This window comes from Hemitrygon akajei, chromosome 32 (assembly GCF_048418815.1).
Source record: "Hemitrygon akajei chromosome 32, sHemAka1.3, whole genome shotgun sequence".
Classification (NCBI taxonomy): Eukaryota; Metazoa; Chordata; class Chondrichthyes; order Myliobatiformes; family Dasyatidae; genus Hemitrygon; species Hemitrygon akajei.
Window position 1 is genome coordinate 18,751,732 of NC_133155.1, and position 20,867 is coordinate 18,772,598.

General features: G+C 41.9%; 1 protein-coding gene across 6 annotated transcripts in view; it reads right to left on the bottom strand.

Annotated features, from left to right (window-relative positions):
- The window catches only part of LOC140719550 (disks large-associated protein 2-like), a 700,090-nt gene that overhangs the window by 238,761 nt on the left and 440,462 nt on the right, over positions 1 to 20,867 (bottom strand). The gene's annotated exons all lie outside the window — the stretch shown is intronic.

Sequence of the window (20,867 nt, forward strand, 5' to 3'; positions counted from 1 at the left end):
GAATGATGCTGGCATAGCAGTTAAACTATTGGACGAAGACGTACAAAAAAGCTCGATGAACTCAGCAGGTCGGGCAGCATCCGTTGGGTAGTAATTCCCTCCCTCTCCCTTCCCCCATCCCACTTTCACTGTCTCCTCTTCTAGCTGCCTATCACCTCTCACGACTCTGCCTTCTTCTACTACCCATAGTGCTTTCCCCTTAGATTCCTTCTTCACCTCTCCTGCCTATCCCCTCCCTGCTTCCCCTCCCCCACCCCTTGATCTTTCCTCTGATTGGTTTTCCACCCTCCCCCCACCTTCTTTATAGGGCCCCTGCCCCCTCCTTCTTTAATCCTGACGAAGTGTCTCGACCCGAAACGTTGACTGCCCCTTTCAACGGATGCTGCCCGACCTGCTGAGTTCATCCAGCATTTTTGTACATCTTGATTTGACCACAGCATCTGCAGTGTACTTTGTGTAAACTATTGGATGAGCCACCCATAAGGCTGTACAAAAAACCTAGAGACCCGAGTTCAAATCCCACCACGTTGGCACTGGAATTATAGGCCAGTTAAAAATACACAATTTGTATTCAGAAAAACTAGTTGAGGTATCTTTGTTCACAATAGTTTCAACTTTGTCATAAAAAGTCCTCTGGTTCACACGAGATCTTCATTGAACGCAGAGCAGTACTGTAGAGGAACATGTCCATTTCCACAACCTGTCTATGATGATTATGATGCCAGTTTAAACTAATCCCATCTACTTACACATGGTCTGTATCCCTCTATTACCTACCCGTTCACGTATCTGTCTGAATGCTTCATAAACATTGCCATCATATCTACTCTACCACCTCTCCAGGCAGCAATTCCAAATACCTGTCACTCCTCATGTCACAGTTGTCCTTGAACTTTCCCACTCTCAACTTCAATCGATGCCCTTTAGTATTTGACATTTTCATACCAAAACCACACAGGTTTGCTCAACCTCTCTGTTAGCTAACATACTCCCTCTAGCTAGTCGCACCATTACCTTCCAACAGAGTAAGAATAAAATTGTGGAAAGTGCGAACAATTTCAAGTTCCTGGGGGTTGATAACTCTGAGATCTATCCTGGGCCCAACATATCGATGCAGCTACAAAGAAGGCAGGGCAGCAGCTCTATTTCATTAGGCGTTTGAGGAGATTTGGTACATCACAATGACACTCACAAATTTCTGCAGATTTACTGTGGACAGTATTCTAACTGGCTACATCCCTATCTGGTATGGGTGGGGTGGGGGAGGGAGGCTACTGCAAGGGATTGAAAGAGGCTGCAGAAAGTTGTGAACAACTGTCAGCTCCATCATGGGTACTAGCCTTCTCCGTGGCATCCAGGACATATTCAAGGGACGATGCCTCAAAAAAGTGGCATCCATCACTAAGGACCCCATCACCCAGGTCGTGCCTTAGATAGATAGATAGATAGATAGATACTTTATTCATCCCCATGGGGAAATTCAACTTTTTTCCAATGTCCCATACACTTGTTGTAGCAAAACTAATTACATTCAATACTTAACTCAGTAAAAAATATGATATGCATCTAAATCACTATCTCATAAAGCATTAATAATAGCTTTTAAAAAGTTCTTAAGTCCTGGCGGTAGAATTGTAAAGCCTAATGGCATAGGGGAGTATTGACCTCTTCATCCTGTCTGAGGAGCATTGTATCGATAGTAACCTGTCGCTGAAACTGCTTCTCTGTCTCTGGATGGTGCTATGTAGAGGATGTTCAGAGTTATCCATAATTGACCGTAGCCTACTCAGCGCCCTTCGCTCAGCTACCGATGTTAAACTCTCCAGTACTTTGCCCACGACAGAGCCCGCCTTCCTTACCAGCTTATTAAGACGTGAGGCGTCCCTCTTCTTAATGCTTCCTCCCCAACACGCCACCACAAAGAAGAGGGCGCTCTCCACAACTGACCTATAGAACATCTTCAGCATCTCACTACAGACATTGAATGACGCCAACCTTCTTAGGAAGTACAGTCGACTCTGTGCCTTCCATCAGGAAGGAGGTACAGAAGCCTGAAGGGACACACTCAATGATTCAGGAACAGCTTCTTCCCCTCTGCCATCCGATTCCTAAATGGACATTGAACCCATGAACACCACTTTGCTATTTTTTATTTTTATTTTTGCATTACCAATTTAATTTAGCTATATTATATATATATATTTACTGTAACATCAACGGAGCAGCATCATCAACTTTCAGGTTTGCCATCACTATCACTATCTGTAATCGCAATGCCTCACAATTCCCTCAACTTACCATGGCTATTAATCAGGGGGTCATCCCTGGTTCAATGAGAAGCATGCACAGATTATTGCCAAATAAACTTAAAACTGATCTGGAAAAAAAAACAACAAAAAAATTTACTCCTGATGAAGGGTTTCGGCCCGAAACGTCGTCACTACCTCCTCCCATAGATGCTGTCTGGCCTGCTGAGTTCTGCCAGCATTTTGTGTTTTTTTAAAAATTTATTTCCAGCATCTGCAGATTCACTCGTGTTGCCTTAAAACTGATCTGCTAAGGCAGTGAAGTCATGATACAAGACTATAAGAGAGCTAGACAGGAAATCAGCAAGCAACAGACAGAGCAGCTATCGGATGAGGCCATTTCAGCACATCTCTGCTTCAGGCCTGTTCCAGCTCTGCGCCGGAAATTTGCGAGCCCGTGACCACAGTCATTACAATGCCACACAGTGACGTGTCAACTGAGACCCTTTTCATTCTTCTAGCACTAGCAGATACAAGATTGTCTGCCCAACATCTTCACCCTAGTAAGCCTTTTCTAAATTATTTCTAATAAATTAATCTTCTTCCTTAGTTAAGGTGATCAGTCCTAGACATTGTCCTTCGGATGTGGTCTCACCAAAACTCTATGAACTGAAGCGTAACCTGGCAATGAGTGATCACAGTCCACTCTATGGCTTCCAAAACGTCCTCTTCTAGAAATGCAGCTTCCTCTCTGCCATAGTTGATGAGGCTCTCACACATCTTCCCTCCATTTCCCACACATCTACTCTAACCCCAACACAACCACCCCCCCCCCCCACAAGCAGACAGCAATAGAATGCTCTTGGCTCTCATCTTTCACCCGATCCAACCCATCACCTCCAATATTTTCATCAGCCTCAGCACAATGGCATCGCCAGTCACATTTCCCCTCTCCCCTACCCTACTCCTGCACATTTTCTTCTTTCTACAGGGGCCACTCTCTTTGGGACCTGGAGGTCTGCTCCTCCCTCCCCACCCCATCTCATGACACTTTATCCTGCAAAAGAAGGGAATGTACCAGCTGTCCTTGCATGTCCTCCTTCACCACCATCCAGGGACCTAGACAGCCCCTCCAGGTGAGGTAGAGTTGAACTGCACAAGTTTCAGCCTTAGAATCCAGGAGCTATAATGTCACAAGTTGGGTGAACTACTAATCACTTCAAATAATATCCACAGTTAGAAGTAAACATAATCATTTAAAATCATTTTATGAAGTGCCAAATATAGATTGAATAAGTTATATCTGATTAAAGCAAAATCTAAAATACCAAACTTTTCATTTTAGATTTCCTCACATTATTATTGAGTATTCAGACAAAAATATTATACCTGTATGCATATAAGATCAGTCTTTTACAGCCAGATAGTTTGCTTGGTGGTTATTGTGGCTTAGTGGGCCATTAAAATTCACTTACATCTCATGACAGATTTTGAGGCTATACTATGGTATACTTCATAAATGTCTGCAGTTCAAGATGGTTCAAGTTATTTCAGCTTGATCGAGGTCAAAAAGGCTACAAACTGTGCAACTTGTGAAGAACATTTACACAACTTTGCACTTCCCACGTTTCATGGAGGAATTAATCAGACCCACAATCAGGTTTATTATCACTGACATATGTCACAAAGTTTTAGTCTTGTGGCAGCAGTAGAGTGAGAAACACTGAAAAAGCATTTAAGTTACAATAAAAAGAAATTGCAGAAGAGGAGTGGCAAGGAAGTGTTCGTGGGTTCATGGACTGATCAGAAATCTGATGGCAGAGCAAAAGAAACTGCTCCTGAAATGTTAAATGTGGGTCTTCAGGCTCCTGTATCTCCTCCTTGATGGTAGTCATGAGAAAAAGGAATGACTCTTGTGGTAAGGGTCATTTATGACGAATGCCTTGTTATCATAACTACCACTAAATCCGAAGTTTTTGGGTTTGTTAAGCATGACTTTTCTTTTATGCATGCTGCCTCTCTCCGTTCCGTTCAAGGTGTTAAGTCACTATCTTTAATTACAGACTCCAGTGATTTCCCAACAACATATGTCAGATTAACCAGTCTGTAATATGCTGGCTTCCCTCTTTTACCTGACTTAGCTTAAGGTATGCCACTCTCAACTCTTCAATCTGAAGAGAGAATTCCTGAATGTCAAGAACATAGCATGTGTATTTGCAGAGCCTCTGTAATGTTTATGCCTACTTTCTTTAAAACATTTCAACCTGGGAAGATGTCACTTTTTTATCATGATCTTTTTCACTAACAATATTTGGCTCACTATCTTTTGGTGAGTCCTTGACTATGGTTCCGTATTCATTTCCTTGGATGCTGTTCTGCTTCTTCAATATAAATACCAAAGCAAAACATTCTAAATGGTCAACTGTATTTGTTTTTCACTTATTATCATTATCGATTTTTTAAAAATCATCACTCTTATAGTGCACAGAGCATGGAAATAGGCCTTTGCCTCAACTGGCCCATACTGACCAAGATTCCCATCTGAGGGAGTTCCATCTGCCCAAATCTGGCCCATAATCCTCTTTAAACCTTTCCTCTCCATCTACTATCTCCATCTCCATCTTGTGCTAAATATAATGTTTTCGTGCTGATTTTGTTTCAGCAATTGGAGTATTTTGTAAATTGGTCAACTACCTAATATTAATTGCTGAAAATATGCAACCAGCTACAATTTCAAAGGCTTTCCTTGGCTACAGCAATTAATTGTGAACTTACATTAACCAGCCCATCTAGAACCCTTGCTTAAATATAGCCTTAAGAGGATGACTATATTGATTGCTGCTCCAATTTAACATGTACTAAGGAGGAGGGAGCGGGATATAAACACTCTCTCAGTTATGCACCAACACATGGTTTCCAGTAAGATGGCGGCATTCTCTGTTAGAGTGGCCACTCCAGGTCCAGTCAAACGTTATTCATTTGTCCTTTTCATTATTTTTTATGATCGCAAGTCACTGCTGGATACTAAGATCATCAAGTACTGTAGGACTATCCCATCAGCGAGTTGCTCAATAGCAATGGAGCTAGACTTGCTATGTACTGTCGTTATGGACTTGTCGTGTAGCGCTATTGTGGTGAGACGGCTCACAGGGCAAGTTGCTGCCTTGGACGTTTTTGCTGTGATCACAAGACCCTGTTGGACATTAGTAAGGTAGAATACTTCAAGTCCACTTTACAGGTTTACTTGGTGAGACTGACAACTGGGGAGCAGCATTTGCTTGGTTGTGGCGGGCACTAGGTCCACCCCTCGGGGTTGCCTGTCCCAGTTACCAGGGATGGAGGCGCCAGAGGCAGTGTGAGAGAGAGTGGAGGCCTCTGAGTGGTGTGCTGGAATCCATACTGGGTTGGGGACTGGCTCCGCCCATCAGTGCTGCCCCCTGGTGTTCACTCAGTGGAAGAACAAACTGGAGCAGGACAACTTATCATCAATACGGTCAGGCCTCTCAGGGACTTGGGCTATATACCTTTTTCTTTGTGATTATACGTTTTGCTGCAATCACAACCATGTGTGTTATTTATATTGCCTTGTGTTTATTTTATTTCTTGCATCCAAGACAATAAAAATCTTGAGGGGAGCAATGAAGAGGGGAAATGTGGGAGGATATTTCCCAAACACTAAGATTGTATACATAATTGTTTTGTATTCATGTAGGTACAGTCAGATACACAATCAGATCAGTGTATAGTCGGATATGCAATCATATCAATGTGTGTCGTTAAATCTGGTGAAAGAAGCCTGTTGGTCCTGTCCTTAATGCTGCAGTACCGTTTGCCAGATGGAAGCAGCTGAAACAGTGTGTGTTTGGGGTGGCTGAAGTCCCTGATGACCCTCTGGGCCCTTTTTATGCACCTGCTGCTGTAATTGTCCTGAACAGAGGACAGTCCACATCCACAGACGTCCACACCACTCTCTGCAGTGGCCTGCGACTGAGCGCAGTACACTTCCCGTACCAGGTGATGACACAGTCAGGATGCTCTGTGCAGTGTGCTGTGTGCCGATGGTAATGTGTTTTGCTCCTTGGCCCCAGGGGAATGCTGTTCCATTTGGTTGTATTCATCTATGGTTAATTAAACTTGAACTTGTTACACACTTAAATTTATAAAGTTGGGAGCACATAACTACTGACTTATCATGGGTAATACTGCAGGGGCCAAGCTGGGTACTGTTGAAAATCCGAAACCTTACAAACATTGGCTTTCAGCTTGATGTAGGAGTTTTGTTTTCTTATATCGGTGACCAAGTGAGATAAAAGAAGTGCTTTGATGATTGTGTGGGAGGGCCTCCTAAGCTTAAACGGCCCTATTAAAATATGTAGATGTACAGTTGTTGAAATTGCAGTTGTATACAGCAGAAAAAGTCAGCACACGTTTTAGCTTTCCTGAAATCTTTATTTATTACAGTAAGTGGTATGACAGAGTCTGCAGATGCAGGGAATCTTGAGCAACACACACAAAATGCTGGTGCTCAGCAGATCAGGCAGCATCTTTGGAGGGAAGTCAGCAGTTGACAATTCAGGCCGTGACCCTTCATCGGGAGAGTGGCAGTACTTTGTTGGCATCATAGCGACTCAAGACCTTTCCTAAAATGTTGCATTTGATCAAGCGATTCTGCAGGTTTGTAAGTGATTGAGAATGAGTGTGCAGGAAGAAGTAGGTATTCTGGGGGCTGATTTAGAGTCTTTGCAAGATCAGGCATTGCCTAACAGCATACCCGATAAGGTGGTCTTCTCAGTAAAGTGAGGGATGATGCTTCTGTTGCTTGAGCCAGCTGAATGGATCTTGACCTCTTTGAATTTCTCAAAGAGAATTAACATTAAGTTAATCACTAATCTCTCGTTAAAATGCCTGGACAGGTAACGTTCCATGTTATCAATGTAATTTTCAAAAATATAACAAGACTACTTTGCTGTGGTATGAGAGAAAAGAAGAGGGTTTGATAAGTGCAAGGAGTAACTGTCCTGAACGACGGTTATTACATTATAAGCAGTTGCATTTCAACTGCTCCTGCTCTGGTGACCAGTGGTTTGCACTAAATGACAGATCAGGATAAGTGGCATTGGTTTTAATTATGAGTCACTGAATTCTGCGGAGATGACCTTGAAACATTGCCCTTAAGTAAAATTAAGAACTGAGATTTTGTAAAGCATGGCTTGCAAACTTCTGAGCTCCAGTTCTGAATTAGGTTCTTGGATCTACTTCCCCATTCCACCCAAAGCTCACCAACTATGAAGATGTATGTGAGGCTACACTTGACAGCCGTTCAATTATATAACTAAACAGTACACAACTTTATATAATCTACAGCTACCATCTATTTTTTCATATGCAGGCCTGTGCATTGAAAATCTGTGTTAATGTAAAGTTCTGCTGGTTTCTGTGTGGATTCTGAAAAGTCGTGGGGAGATTTTCAAAATCTGTTTTCTTGAGATTTTGTGACTTTCTCAAACAGCCTTCCGCACAGAGAATGCAACTTCAAGCAAGAGGAGGAAAATGAAGTGTTTTTATTGCACACTTTGAAATAGCTGAATATTGCAAAAGTTTCAAGTCAAAATTCCCTCACTTTTTTTTAACCGGACCTCCATTGAACTATCACTGACCTACTGAATGTTATTTAGTAGGACAATCATGTCCCTCTAAATGTCACCTGAAACATGGCAGTGTTTCTGGATTAGCACCATTTGGGCTTCATGTCCTTTCAGGAAAAAATTTTCTCCAATTTGTCTCTGAGAGAATTAATGCATATCTTGGTTGCCTTTGAAACAGTTAATACTTCCATTCTGTTTCATCCAGAGTCAGCTAACAATGGGAAAGATATGCTTGAATCAGTCAATTTTAAGTTGACAATCCCCGTTTTTTTTTACTTTCTCATATTGTAACCAAGTGGCTTACAACCACCTTGTACAGACTCATGTTAACCAGAATGGTATGAGCTTTGGATGAAAAATTCCCTGATGTCTCCATGTCAGAAAGATGTTTGACTATGAGAGGGATAAGCAATTGCATGCAGAGGTAGGCAGTAACTTTCCACCATTTCTCTAACTTGCTTTCTCCACTCCCACTCCTGCTCCCCCTCTCTATCTCCCTCCCCTGCTGCCTCACTCTCACACCTGCTCTCCAGAGCCTGGTCCTTCTAGGACCAGCAGGCGGTCAGAGCTGAGGTCACTCCCACCATATTTCTGGAGCTTGGCAGTTCTTGTCAGGCAGATTCCAAATTTGTACCGATGCCCTATTTATTTAGCACAGGTTGGTATGGAATTCGGAAGGAAGGATGAAGTGCGTCTAGGGGCCAATGTTTGGAAGTCAACATAGTGGAGTCTGATGTCTGAGAAGTCATTAGAGGGTGATCAGATGCTTTAAAAAAAGGTCTTGCACATTGCATCATCTCAAAGGTTGGGCACAGGTCACTATCAAAGAAAGTGAACTCTATAATCTGAAGACCTCTTGAAGCATAGATAAATAACGTGGTAAACTGTCATAGTCGTATCATGTGATGTATTACCATAAGTGAATGACTTCCTGGAAGACATTCTTGTGTTAATAGACTTCTCTACATCTGGAGATCTAACCTGCAGTTCAGCAGAACATGAAGAAGGATTAGAATAAGTGCAAAATCTGAATGCATGCCAGAAACCCACAGAATCCTTTACAGTCAACCAACTGTGAAATCTTCAAGTTATTGCAGAACTTTTTGTTTGCCTGTTACTTGTAAAGACTTTAGCAGACATCATTTCCAAGACAGTGAGTTAAGATATCACACTGGTCACGAACTGACAAAAGAAATTCCCCAGCCAGATGATATTTTCAAAAATCGTTTGATCTTCAGGATACCAGCTTAGGAACAGATGTGGTGCCTTGTTTCTCATTGCTAACTGAATGTAACACACGAGCGATTTTATGTTAGTTAGTGCAGCCGCTAATCATACTGCACTGGTCCCAAGCGAATAGCCTGCAGTTTGTTACAGTATCTTGAATCTCAATGCTACGTCTAATTAATAAAGCAATATAAACCACTCACCAAAGCTGCACATGCACGTGCACACACAGTACACCATGCACAAACATACTCTCTATAATATTACCCCTTTTGAAAAAGGACGTGGATAATTGCTTAAAACTGGAACACATAAAACCAGCAAACTTCAAACATACCATTGAGCAGCCCTGAAAATGAGGACTGTGGCAGCGGCAGTAGAAAGACTGAGAACCACCTCTTCCTGTCTTTTCCCTCTGTCAATGAATGGCAGAAAATCAAGTTTAATAAATTAACTATCTCAAAACATCATCCCCAATAGTTATAAAGAATTCATTACCTTCTTTCCCAATAGCCTTGTCAATAAAGGGATCAGTAACAACCATATTAATACTTTAAAAATGATTCCTATATTTACTGGCAACAGAGCAGCCCACCAGACACCCACTCAGGGTCCTAAAGGCAGTTTTGTTAATCTTTGTGTGATTATCATCACAGACCAATGAAAGAAAAACTACACGTGCACTGCTTCTTGATGGTTGCAACAGAGATTGCCACAGCACAACAAACAAAACATTTCTCAGATCATTTCATTACGGTGATCTAACTAGAGTTCTAAAAAAAAGTGCACACTGAACATTTAGAGTTACCTTCTATTAGCCTATTATTGAGATTTTTTAAAGATGTTATTGATTATGATTAGGCATACCATCCAATATATATGTTCAAAAAGTGTTGTTCTCTTCAGCGCTTTGCTATCATAATAAGACTTTCACTAATTTAATGCCTTCAACATGACAAAATGGCCCAAGGGATTACCCAGTTGTATCACCACTAACAGTAAAGCACCAGCAATTACTAAGTAGATATGTACAGTATGCTAATTTCAACTCTACATTGCACTGTTTGAACTTTGTAGCTTTGTAATTAGGCCAGAGGAAGCATTTCTAATTTGATTTAGTTTTCTCACACAGTAATGACTCCAGGCAACACACACTTTGTTTCTCACCTTACAGAGCTGAAGCTGATATTCATAATTAAAGTTCAGTAAATAAAACAATAAACAGCACAGATTATTTCTAAAGTGACTTGGAAACCCTTTGCAATAGGGCACATCAAGGTGAACATCCACATCCATTTTGAAATGGATTAATATTTACTCTCAAAAGTTTTCGACATTGCTCTACAGAATAAAGGCCGATCACAGCTGTTGAAAGAGACTGAAGATGATTTGCTCATGTTTGCTGCTAAGCATTTACAATGGTAGTGAGGTGAGACTGAAATTATAATGCAAGTGCAGCAGGCTGACTGAGTCGAGACAACCTCTGTGTCACAGTCAACCAAGTCAAATTTCCTGTGAGGATTGGTGGCTTTGGAGTAGCAAGAGTGAGAGCTGAGAACATTGAAAGAGCAAATCTCATTGCATATGAGTTTCACTTGGATCAATATAAAGAAATGAGGTTCAAGCCAATTGGCCAATGGGGAATTCAAGATTCAAATTTATTTACAACTTTACGTCCCACTACTCAGGACATTTACAAAGATAGGTGTGTAAAAAGGGTCCGAAGGATCACTGGGGACACGAGTCACCCCAACCACAAACTGTACAAGCTGCTACCACCTGGGAAACGGTACCGCAGCATAAAAGCCAGGACCAACAGGCTCTGGGACAGCTTCTTCCACCAGGCCATCAGACTGATTAACTCATCCTGACACAACTGTATTTCTATGTTATATTGACTGTCCTGTTGTACATAATATTTATTATAAGTTACTATAATTGCACATTTAGTTGGAGATGTAACGTAAAGATTTGTACTCATGTATATGAAGGATGTAAGTAATAAAGGCAATTCAAGATATGTACAGTACATTGAAACACACAGGGAAATTAATCACTTGCATATAACAACCAGTGCACCCGAGAGGATGCTGTGGACTCAAAACAAAACAAAACAGAGCACAACAAACAGCAAAACAACTATAGCAAAAGAAGCTTGGTTAAATGTGACACAGAGGTTCAGTCCTCCCACCCATGCATATAGGCAGCCCTTGAACCCCATGACTGTCTTCAGCCTCCAGCCTCCAATGAACTTGGACTGGAACTCACATACACTGGGCCTTCGATTTCCCCAGCGGACTCACGAAGGTTCACAGACTTGGGTTCTGGCCTCAACTTCTGGACTTCTGCCTTGAACTCCGGGCCTTGATTCTCGACATTGACCCCATGACTTGCTGACCTCCGAAGGCTAGGCCTCGAACTCTGCGCTTGACGACGATGTGACCTTGTACACTGACTCAAGCTATGGTCTCAGTGATTCGGGAACCCATGGGGTCAGTGGCGCTCATTCCCACTGTCTGCACAGAACTCCGAATCCAGAAACTGCTGTCAACTCACAGTCCCTGGAAAAGAGGGACCATCAACACTAGTCGACCAGTATGACATCCCATGTCCCATGTCTGCCTTGCTGTCCTTTGAATGCAGAGCCCGGGCTTGGACTTCAGCCTGATCTCTAATTTCCCCCACATCCCTGACTGATAACCTGACCCTCTACTCTTCTCTTTGTCCCTAAAACCATCCCTATGAACTTAAGAACAACTAATGTGACTCGCATTATCTTGGGAGTGGCCATTGTTGCAGTGGGACAGAGTTAGAGTGGGGAACTGAGGCTTCGGTGAAAAGAGGCAGAGGCCAAGGTACCACAGCTAGTTTGAGTCATGTGGGCCAGTGTAGAAATCTCAGAGGCTTCGGGAAGGAAGACAGGTGAACGGCAGATAAGAAGAAGTAAGATTTGTATTTATAATCATGAACTAAAAATATAACCAAATTACAGCTTATTAAATAAAGTAGGGATGCAGGATCAGGTGATGTGTTGCAGTTGCATGATCTGGGAGCTGGCGGACCATATCTGCAGCAAGTTTTGGTAGCGCAAGGAACAGGCTCAAAGCTGATAACCTCGACTCTGAGCGGCAAACACGGTGGTGTGTCAGGGATGCAGACAGTTACCTATACACTATCTGCCAGGAATTAGACTCATTAGACTAACTCCTTCAAACTCAGTTTGAGGCCAGAGGCAAGAGGGTGTGACTGCCAGTGAGGCAGGTAAAGATCCAGAGGAATAGATATAAACCTCTGTCACAAGGATCAAAAGCTGCCTGGTGCTTTGGTTCGAAACATCTCATCTGACCTGCACCGGAACTTGGAATGGGAGAGGATAAATCCATTTGTTGTGGTTCATCTGGGTACCAGTAGGAAGAACAAGGAAAAAGGTTCTGCAGAGGGAATTTGAGCAGCTACGGACTAAATTAAAACACTGAACCAAAAACATGCTGATCTCTGAACTACATGAAAATGTAGCAGAGCTACATAAGCTACATGAAAATTGGCACTGGGTTAATAAGATCAATGTGTAGCTCAAACAATGGTGTGGAAAAAGTGGGTTTGAAGTGTGCGATATTGGCATTGGTACTGGGGAAGGAGAGAGCTATTCCTATGAGATGAACTTCTATCTGAACCATGCTAGGGACCAGAGTCTTGGTGAGTTACAAATTTTGGGCTGTGGACCAGGCTTGAAAGTACATAGCAATGGAGCAGGTTCAACAGCTTGGAAAAGTATGGTTAAAGTATGCAGGAAAATGCAGGACAGTTTACTGAAGTCTCCAGAATAAAGAATAAGGCAAAAACTTAGAAAGGGTTAAGAATTTTTCCGGCAACATGGAGAGAAAATTAAAAACAAGGATGGTGAATATAGATCTGAAAGTGTTATATTTGAATTCATGGAGTATATGAAATAAGGTTAGATTATCTGTAGGGCAGTTAGAAATGGGCAGGTATGACATTTCATGGTTGAAAGAAGATCACAGCTTAACACCAAGGATACGCATTGAATCAAAAGGACAGGTATGGGGTGGCTTTGTTGGTAAAAGATTAAATCAAATCCTTGGAAAGAAATGACATAGGATCAGAAGATGTAGAATCCTTGTGGGTAGAGTTAAGCAACTGCGAGAGTAAAAAGATCCCGATGAGAGTTAAACACACGCCTCTGGTCTGTAGTCAGGATTGCTGTTCCTATTCGTGCCTTGTGGCACATTTGGCGGCATTTTTTGCCATCTCCTTAGCATTTGTTCGTTTTTTTACGAGTCCATCTTGCATGCTCAATGCTCAACCCAACATGCATGGAAAGTACGCAAGGACTGTAGTCAGGGTATGGGGTACAAACTACGATGAGAGATAAAGAAAGGCAAGCCAACAGAGTAATGCTATGATGGTCATGGAGAATTTCAATATGCAGGTAGATTGGGAAAATCAGGGTGGTGCTGAATCCCACGAGAAGGCATTTGTAGAATGGCATTGAGTTGGTATTTTAGAGCAAATTGTGGTTGAGCCTCCCAGGAAAATGACAATTTTGGATTGGGTATCGTGTAATGAGAGATTTGATTTGAGAGCTAAAGGTAAGGGAACACTTAAGCGGTTGTGAGCATAGTATAATAGAATTCACCCAGTAGTTTGAAAGAGAGAAGCTGAAATCAGATATATCATAATTACAGCTGAATCAGAATCAGAAATAGAATCACTTTGTGTGATTCAGTATGTGAAACATACCAGAACTGAAAAAGGACCTAGTGCTTTCCTAGCATATATGGTGAATTAACTCTTCTCGGGCTTCCAGCTGGGTACAGATATTGATTATAACTGATATTTCGATGGCAAACCTCTGCCACCTTCTTCAGGAATGATGCCTGGTCATGTCTTGATTGGTGGTATTTATACCCCTGTGGTCCATTCCTCCTGATTGGTTAGTCATCATCCAATCAGGTTTCCGCTCTCCCATCTTGTTTACAACTCCAACAGCTTCACGGCTATCTAAACAACATACATCCAAAAATTCAATTTACGATGGAGAAGGAGAAGAACGGTTGCCTCCCATTCCTGGACATTCTAATGCAACAGAAACCGGATGGTAGCCTTGGACAAGGGACCTTTCAGAAATCCATTCATATGGAATTATACCTCAACAATAACAGCCACCATCACGCCTCCCAACCTAGAGTGGTTCTTTCTACTTTGATTAATCGTATGAAAACTAATTTGGACCCAGAGAGTCTCCACAAGGAAATGAGACTTACATATGATGTTCCTACAGAATGGCTACTAGGTGAAGGAAACGAATCTGGCCCTTAAAAGGGCAGACAGAAAAACCAGGAAACCTAACAGTGAGGAGCAACTGCTTGTCTTCTCTGTATTTCACCAGGATCCTGAAGAAATACTGGATTAATACCATCCACAAACCTCAAATCACAGCTTATGCAGGTCAAAGATGATCTGGGACTCAGGTCTGCTGGCGTTTTACAGGATTCCCTGTGAGTGCGGAGCAGCTTATATCAGCCAGACGCGGTGGAAACCACATCAAGGAGCACAGGAGGTGTATCCGATTGGGTTACCCGGAGAAATCGGCGGCAGCAGATCTCTGTATTTGTAAGGATTGAAGGCACAAAACCACCGTGCTGTGCCAATGGCTTTTGGAACCGCCTGGTAAAGAAGCCTTTGAAATAAACTCGAGGAAAAGGGCAGGATTTAATATCTTCCAAAGCTACAGTAAAGAAAAGACAATTTTACCACTATCTGATGTATTTTTAATCTGCAGATCAGAATTAACTATCTATAGCAGTGGAAAATGGGCATTCTCTCAGAGGAGCTGTACAAGAAGTGATCCAAAACTGTAAGATGTTCTTACATTGCCTTTAAACAGATTGAACTGACATTCTTAAAAATAACCCAACATCGGGAAAACACTTTGGTTAAAAAGATTATTCATTATCACAAAAACTATGTGAAAGCTCCCTCAAAACCAGAATAATTTATTCTGTAGGACTATCTCTGACTATAAAGATTGAGTGATTGAGATAAAACGAGGAAGTGTAAGTTAATCAAACAATGGATCACTTTCAAAACTATTCCATGCTAACACTCTTAACAAACAGACCTCTGTATCCTGAAACTATTTTATAATCACACAAATTAAGATGATTATTGATTACAATTCTATTTTGAAAGAAAGGAAGATGATCTTGGGAGAAACCAGCTGAGGCTTCAACAAACTCACTGCTTCCTTGGAGTGTTTGATTGTAGTTTCCCATGTACGCATCGTGAAGTTCGCTTGCTTGATACCGTACCTACTTTTGGACTCTCTTTGGAATCTAGTGGTGGAGAAAATATTTGTTGAGGTTCTCTGACATCTATATTTTGGAACTTGCTTGTAGATCCTATAGCAAATTCTATGCACTCCTATCCTAACAGAGCTCTCCCAAGGAGCTTCCAATCAGAACCAAAGCAACTTCCTGTTAGACGTGCCTGATGGCTGGAGGGTTTCTATGGTCCCCATGCATTAGGAACTTATATCGACATCTCTGACACAACAAGGGCACACTCACCATCTCTCATTCCCATTTTTTCATCATCCATTCTCCTATAGTTTGAGGAGTACTGCATAAATTATTGTAGGTGTATTTTAGGACTGGTGACACTGACTCATCTATATGCCAGCAGCTATGAGAACTTACAATAGATCAGTAGCATACAGTGTATGAAACAACATGGAATACACAGGGAAACCTGACATCTTGAACCTCATATTCATAGATTTCAATCTTTATGGAACTTATACAAACAGCATTGGGAATACCTATTTGTAACTCTGCACACACAGCCCCTATGTATTTGAGCCGTAACTGCTGTCTAAAATTACCCAGCATACTACCTTGTAAAGGAGAGAAGAATACAACGGGCCAACAGCCACTTCAATCTTGGGATGAAAGCTATAATGTAGAATAGAATGGACTAGCAGAGTACAGTACACTAAAAACCCTTCACCCAATATTTTGTGTCCACCTTTTAATCTTAAACAAGACCAATCTAACCCTTCCCTCCCACATAGCCCTCCATTTTTCTTTCATCCACATGTCCATGTGTCTATCTAAGAGTCTATTAAATTTTCTTAATGTATCTGCCTCTATCATCACCTCTGGAAGCACTCTCTGTGTAATAAACCTACCTCTGACATCCCCACTATATTACCAACAATCACCTTAAAATTATGTCCTCTTGTATGCCCTGGCAGAAAAGTACTGACTGTCTACTCTACCTATGCCTCTTAACATCTTGTACATCTCTATCAAGTCTTCTCTCATCCCCTTTTGCTCTAAAGAGAAATGCTCTAACTCACTCAACCTATCTTTATCAGACATGTTCTCTAATCCAGGCAGTATCCTGGTAACACTACATGTGTAGTCTAACCAGAGTTTTTTAGAGCTGCAACATTACCTCATGGCTCTTGAACTAAATCCCACAACTAATGAAGGCCACACACACTATACACCTTTTTATCCACCCTATCAACTTGTGCAGTGCAGCTTTGAGGGATCTATGAACGTGCAGCCCAAGATCTCTTTATTCCTCCAAACTATCAGGACCTTCTGAAGTGTATCACTTCACACTTCTCCATATTGAACTCCATCTGCCCAGCTCGGTGCCTTACTCAGGTCCTGTTGCAACCTATGAAAACCTTCTAAACCATCCACAACACTACCAGCATCTGTATTATCTGTACACTTACTAACTCAACCTTCCACTTCTTCATGCAAGTTAGTTATAAGAATCACAAAGAGCAGTGGCCACAGAGCAGACCCCTGCAGAACCCACTGGGTACTGTCTTCCAGGTAGAATATGCCTGCTCTACAATCACCCTCTGCCTTTTGTGGGCAAGCAAATTCTGAATCCATACAGCCAAGTTTCCCTGGATCCCATGCCTCCTGACTTTCTGAATGAGTCTACGACAGGGAACCATGTTGAACACCTTACTAAAATCCATATACACGACACCCATTTCTCTACCTGCTTTGACTTTTCCTTGAAGAGGTCATTCAGGCTTGTGAGGCATGACCTGTCCTTGATCTCTAATCAGACTATGCTTCTCTAAGTCCTGTTTATGAGAACCCTCTCCAATTGCTTCCTACTGATGTAAAAAAAAAATCAGTATAGCAAAGCTCTTCCCAGATCAGTAATAAACATAATCCTCCACATCCCCCTGCCCCCGCCCCCCATCAAAGAAGAACAGGTTGTGAAGAATTGGAGGATAGTGTCTAAACTGGGGAACCTATCCCAAAAACCAGTCAAGCAATAATCTTATAATATTGGGCCCAGAGAATTAAACCTCCTGGATGACATACCAGACAATCTCTGATACGTCAAATTTCATCAGTGGTTCAGATCCACATCGGGGGATGTCATTCAGGTGGGAAGGGGTAGAACTGGGAGTCCTTAACATTGACTTCAGACCTCAATGAAGACACATGGTATCAGGTCAAACACTGACATAGTCTCTCCTTCTCCATACCAACCATTATAACCTCCCAGCAGGAGAAGCAATCCTCCACTCGGTTGATCTTTACATGGAGGAGACATCAAGTATACTGCTGCATTGCACCCTTTGGCTTGTTATCACTCCAATTCAACATCTTCAGTTACCAAGCCTTTCCAACATCAGAACTGGTCAGCTCTGATCAAAGTTCACCAACTTTTAAAGCCAACTCCATCAGGGCCACTGAATATCTTCTCCTTTATTTCAGATTTACAGCAAAGGCAGTGTTTTGCACAGTTTCAGGATTTTTTTCTCTCTCTCTTTCTCATTCACTCATTGTGCTTTATATTGAGAATCCTGATCATCAGATGCCACAGTTCCAATGACCTAGGTTCAATCTTGACCAGCAATTCTGGTCCGTGTGGTACTTGTACCCACACATTATGACCAAATAAATTTCCTCCAAATGCTCATGTTTCCTTCCACATGTTAAAAACGTGGCTACTGTAAGTTGTCCCCAGTGTGCAAGTAATTAATAGTATCTGGAGGGAGTTGTGGGGATTTGAGGAGAATAATATACATTTGGTGTAGTATTAATGTAAATGGATGTCTGATGAGTCGATGTGCCTGGTTCTCTTGTTCTCTGAATCGAACTAGATGGGCCAAAGAGCCTGTTTCTGTGTTGTACTTTTCTATGACTCTGTGAGTCTTTATCCTTCTTTCTTTACTTTATCCAGACAGATCAGTGGTGGCAAAGAAACTTTCATCTTCCTCTCCCAGTTGGTACTTGTCATTCAGTCTGTCATAGAGAGTTCCCTTGTTCTTTCCACTCCTGTCCCTTCCCTACAATTCAAAACCTGTTTGATTTCAAACTTTTCTCAGATCTGATGAAAGGGGTTCACGGACTAAAATATTAATTTTTGTTTTTCTCTCCTTCTGGTCTGGTATGACCTACTGAGCATTACAGAATCATAGAGTCAAGGATTCCTAGAAAAGTACAACACAGAAAAAGGCACTATGGCCTATCTAATCTGTACCAAACCATTAAAACTGCCTACTCTCATTGATCACACCATAGCTCCCCATACCCCTTCCATCCATTACCTATCCAAACTTCTCTTAAACATTGAAATCGAGCTTGCATGCACCATTTTGCCAGCTGGCACATCTGTGGGATATGGGAAGAAACTGGAGCCCACGATGCAAACCCAGACCCATATGGGAACGTGAAAACTCCACACAGAGAGCAGTCAAGGACAGCATCAAAATTCAGTCTCAACAGCTGTGAAGTACTATGCTGACTGCTGTATTTCTGAATCATTTAAAAAAAAACACCCCCCTTCACGTAATTTTCATGCTCACAGACGGTATGGCTTTAAATCTCACTTTCAAACAATTTCACAAGTGGATTGTTTACTGCAACCAATCATCAGCAGGATCTGATTTTTCATTTAGAGTGATACATCAACCTCTTGTTGCCTTGCAGCATATCAAAAAGAGAGCTCATGATGTTTTTCCTACTCTTCGCAATAAATCTGTCGATTTCTGCCATCCTGCAACATAAATCCTATAACGTAGACAGAGAAGGTCTGAGAAATCACAAACTGAGTCATCTGTCTTCACAGACCAGCACGTTATCACTATATGAGTTCCCATTATGCATTTTCCACTTTCCGTCTTCAGATTATTAATCTGCTCCATCATGGATATTAATCTCTCCATCATGGATATGTCTCAAGACTAGCCAACAGACATATAATGACTTTCCAACTCTTGGGAGTCTCTAGGAGTCACTTATGAATTAAGTTGCTCCTTCACCTCAGGGATTCCATGTTCTGTATTATCCTCCGAATGCCTACGAATGCATAGATTCCATTAGTTGTCACTACCTAGCAAACACAAGCAGGTGGATTCTTCAAATGCTTCATTGCTAAAATTAAATAGCTGCAGTACCACCCCACATTGTTGCCTTACTGAAGAGACCTGAGGCTTCAGCCTGTGATTTCTTGGCCCACAGGGTGTGGTAATGCAAAAACACGCACAGAAGAAAGCCACTACATTTGGTCAGTTCTGCCCATCATTTTAAACCATTCTGAAGTGAAAAAAGGAGGAAGGATTGTGGACTGCACTGGAATCAACCACGCAGGAAGGAAAAGGGGAGATGGTCCTGTTTAGAGGGTACTAGCTATTGGCAACTAAATTCAAGCGCAAAAGATTACCATGCCTGGGGTCCCTGAACCATGGAGAAAATCTGCAGATGCTGGAAATCCAAACAACACACACAAAATGCTTGAGGAACTCAGCAGGCCAGGCAGCATCTATGGAAAAAGTACAGTTGGCATTTCTGGACAAGGCATGCCGAAGGGTCTCAGCCCAAAACATCAACTGTGCTTTTTTTCATAGATGCGGCCTGGCCTGCTGAGTTCCTTCAGCTTGTGTGTGTTGCATGTGATATAAGAGTTTCTTTACAGCTACCACACTAACTGTGTCCAAGTCTCCACAATCCTCTTGAATAATCCTTCCAAGCAAGTTGACCAGGCTCTAGATGAAGGCATTGTCTATTTGGATAGGGCTCTCTAGACATCTTAGTGCTGACAGGATTTAAAAGGACACCACTAGTACTCCTCAACAAGCGAGCATCAAATCACACCATAATAAACAAACAGTATCCAAGGTAACTAGCCTTTCTTAAACATCATCTCAAAGACATGCATGTTAGGAATTGTTTGTGAAAAGGTGAGTGAAATAATTATCTCTGAAATTCCAAAGAATAGTATTTCACAGTAACTCAATGGTCCTTTGCTGAAGATCTCTGGAACTGTAGCCTGAAATGTTTTTCTTTGGCATCTTGACCACCAAACTCTGCCCACCTTACTGGGGCTTTTGGACTGGTTTATATTGGAATAATGTTCCATGACAGAGCAACAGACAATGAGTCCACAGTCCCCCTGCTTTCCATTCCCCCCTCTTCTTCCTTGGAAGATTTTGAATCCACTATCTCTTTTCTGTTATCAGTGTTAGTTTCAAGCAGGGCATTATGGTCACCATGGCAACAGAGCAGGCAGGAATCTTCTGTTACAAGCCCATCTTGTGTTCCAGCTGCCTCCACTTCAATGGTTGAATGGTTCTGTTTAATATCGGAGAATGTATACAATATACAACCTGAAATTCTAACTCTCTGCTGAAACAGAAGAAAAACCCCAAGGGATGAATGACAGAAAAACGTAGAACCCC